Below are 4,128 nucleotides of genomic sequence, written 5' to 3' on the forward strand. Positions count from 1 at the left end.
CTCTGACAAGTGCCCAGAACTGACAAATCCGACTCATCCATGGAGGCTTTTGTGAAAATGCAGATTGCCAAGTCTTACCCTGGTCCGAATCAAAACCTTTATGGACTGAAGCCTGGGAATAAGCATCTCAACACTCTCATGTTAATCCTGATACTTGACCAAGCTCAAGATCCTTGTTTTGCCAGGTGAGTTAGGGTCTAGAATCATTTCACTCATCGATTCATTCATTCATCTGGTAAGTATTAAACCTTAGGCACTGTAGTAGTCATGGGTGAAGACGGACAACAGTACTGTTTTCCAGTTCCTTGTGGTCTAGTAAGAGAAACTGACATACAGAGATGCAATTATAATACGCAGTGATGACTTCCATCATGGAGAGAGGAAAACAGTAGTATGGGAGCACAAAGGCAGGTGAACTCAATTCTGACTGTGGCGCCAAGAGTGCTTCACAGAGGAGGTTAGTGGAGAGCCTGTGTATGTAGCATGCTCTCCCAGCCATGAAGGCATGGAGCCTTAGAGACAGGACTGGAAAATGAATTTAACCAGAAGGCAGAGAAAGTGGCTTTTCATGAGGTTGATGAATGCTAGATTGAGGAGTGTATGGATGTCATGCAAAGGCATTTGGATTTCACCATGTCAAAGAGGAAAAGACGTCCAGAAGACTAACCTACACTCTGGTGGGTTATGGTGGGAATGCATTCAAAGACTGCAGGCTTGGGGCGCCTGGCTGGCTCAGTCAATAGAGCACGTAACTCTTGAACTTGGGGTCATGAGTTAAAGCCCCATGTTGGGCACAGAGATTACTTAAAAAACAAACAAACAAACAAAAACCCCCAAAAAACAAAAAACAAAGACTGCAGGCTTAAATGCCTCTTCATAATATTAGACTTAAAATCAAACAAGTATTTAGAAGATGTTAAAAAGAAATGGCAAATAAGAAGTTGACATCTACCTAGGAGCCAAGACAATGAGCTGAGAGAAGCAGTATCTTCCTAGAGAAGCTGAGTATGTCCTGAATAGTCAGGGAGGAGGGGAGAAGGTATTTCAGGCTTGGCAAGGCTTGCCATTGGGACTAGCAGCAGTGCCGAGCAAGGGTGCTAACCATTATTATAGGTCAAAAAGGTCTTGATAGGCTTTTTGCCTTGTGGCTGTGGGCAGCCACATAATAAGCTCCTAATGAGAAGGGGGTCAGGTTTGTCTACAACAATGCAGAGAGAGCAACAACATGGGTGCCAGTTCTGACAACCAGGAAGATGTGAGCTCTGTACTCATATGGGTCCCATGTAGTACATTTCAGAAGGAAGTAAATGCATTCTCTTCTTTCTGAACTGGACTTTAGAATTGGAGTTTCTCAGCTCTGGCAGGACCCATAGTGTTTGTCCATATCAACTCCTACAGCACGGATATAGACAAGATGAATGTCAGAGGGTGCAAGAACCTCCCCACCGCCAGTTGGTCACCTTAGCGAACTCACGCTGGATCACCTGGGGAGTTTTATTTTTTAAAAGATTTTATTTATTTATTTGAAAGAGAGAGGGCATACGAGTGGTGGGGGCAGAGAGAGAAGGAAAAGCAGCCTCCCTACTTGAGCAGGGAGCCCGAAGCAGGGCTCAATCCCAGAATCCTGGGATCATGACCTGAGCCAAAGGCAGACGCCTAACCGGCTGAACCACCCAGGCACCTCATCCTGGGGAGTTTTAAAAGCTATTGACTCCTGAGTCCTGCCCCAGAGATTCTGACCTTATTAATATGGAGGAGAGCCTGCTATTGAGAGTCATAAACAATAATCCAGCTAATCCTAATGTGCAGCAAAGCTTGAGAGTCACAACTCCATCCTTACTCTTAAACAGTCAACCAGTAGGTGTTAGAGGGAAATTAAGGAGTTACTCAGTGATTGAGGTGTTAGCTAAGACTGCTATTTCCATTTTGATGGCAGAGTCTTTTTTTTTTTCCTTTATATGTAACTTGCTGACTTTCCTTTCAAACTCTGAAAGCAACTCACCCTAGTGCTGCAGTACAAACTATACAATAAATCTGTTTTTCTATAATCCAAAATTGAACCGTACCTGTATTTCCCCCTATTTGTAACAAAAATGTTAACCTCATCTTCCCCACATTATACATATGGATCATTTTGGATTTGAGATCTAGCATAATATTGATTTTTTTAATAGTTAACAATTATTAAGATTTATTTTTAAATTATCTTTGTTTCTTTACTCAAGAATGTTTCTCTCTGCAATAATTTTCTCTTGTGTTGTTTTTGTTTTTCCCTTTTGCTAGACAGGAGCTCTCAGAAATTCTTATACTGAGAGTTGCTGTACAGACTTTGTATGTCTAAAATGCTTTTATTTTGACCTTACATTTTAATGATCATCTGGGTTAGTATAGAATTCCAGGCTCAAAATCATTTTCTTTCCTAACATATTATTCCATTATTTCTTAGCCATTATCGACAATCACAAGCTTATTGTTGATCTGATTCTTTTTTCTTTGTAGATCATCTGTTTTCTTTCTGATAGCTTTTAGATTGTGTTTGGCTTTTATTTTCCTTTCATTTTCCAGAATTTCACTAAGATGTGTCTAGGGTTGACTTTTTTTTTTTTTCCCCACTCTTCTCAGAAGCCTGAGTGTCCTTTCAATCTAAACATGTATCTTTCTCCAGCACTGGGATATTTTCTTCTGTGAAATCTCTGATTTTCTCTAATTCATTTGGTCTAGTTTCTCCATCTTGAACTTTTATCACAGAGATATTGGACTTCTGACTCTTTCCTCCAAGTAATCAGAACTTTCTCTAGATGTTTTCTTTCTTGATCCTTCTGCTCTAAGAGTTGGCAGGATTGCTCAGGGACAGCTCACAACACACTCATTTTCTCTTCATTAACATGAAGAGAAATGTGCTTTGCCACCTCATTTATTGACTTTTTCTTCAACAAGCATTTGTTTTTCACTTCTAAGGTCTCTCATTGGTACTTTTCCAGAACATTCCATTCTTGTTTCATAAGTGTAAATATTAATTACATTTTCCCCATTTTTATTTATTCTATTTTCTCTTTCCCAGGGTGCTAATTTTTCTGTTTGTTGAGTTTTGTTCCTTTCTTATGCAATGTTTGTTTTCCTTAAATCTTCAGCAATTCTTGGGATGCCTGGGTGGCTCAGGCATTAAGCATCTGCCTTCGGCTCAGGTCATGATCCCAGGGTCCTGGGATCGAGTCCCACATCGGGCTCCCTGCTCCGCGGGAAGCCTGCTTCTCCCTCTCCCACTCGCCTGCTTGTGCTCTCTCTCTCTCTGTCAAATAAAGAAAAAAAATCTTCAGCAATTCTTGGTAACATGCCCAGTTTCTTTTAGAGATTGCTTTTAAGGACACCTGAGTGCTTTTTCCTTACCAAAATCTGACTGGAGCCTTGTGATGGGAGGGTGGGATGTGCTCTAGGCAATGAGTCATGCCTGTGGCCAGACTTCTGGATGTGGGGGCTTCCAGCTACTCCTGGATGTCACAGGGACTGCCCTGCCTGGTGGCCTTAGCACACAGAGACACAACTGTTCTAAGGGCACTCACCCATTCAGCTTGCTGCTTGGCTCAGTGAAAGGAGAAGATGATGTTGGACAACACTAGCAGTGGGTCTTGAGACCATCTAGACCTGGGGAATTACATTGCTGATGCTCACATGAAGAGTAAATATGCCTCTCTGAATTTTATTAGCGCTGGTCTCAGAGACGGATGAGGAATATATAGACAGAACTTAACTCACAGTCAGAAGGACCTTAAGCACTTCCCTCTATTGTTTATCCTTATTATGGGGATATATCAATATCCTATCTATGTATCTATCTATATCTATACTATCTATACAGAGACATCCACACAGACATTTACATAGATATATGCTATATCGATATATAACAAATATCTAGGATACCTAGTAAAAGATGTATGTGAAGTGTTTCACACAAATGCACTATGAAAGAGCATTGTTAAGAGAGTGTGTTACTGTCACCAAAAGCCATAACTCTCTGCTTATTTTCTCTGTCTCTACTATTACTCTAAAATCATATTTTGAGTCAGAATGGATCTCAGAAGGCACTTACTTCAATTCCCTCATTTTCACTTTTTTTAAGGTTAATGA

This window comes from Eumetopias jubatus, unplaced genomic scaffold (genome assembly GCF_037043125.1).
Source record: "Eumetopias jubatus isolate StellerSeaLion01/CBP00866 unplaced genomic scaffold, mEumJub1_p1.0 scaffold_1, whole genome shotgun sequence".
Lineage (NCBI taxonomy): Eukaryota > Metazoa > Chordata > Mammalia > Carnivora > Otariidae > Eumetopias > Eumetopias jubatus.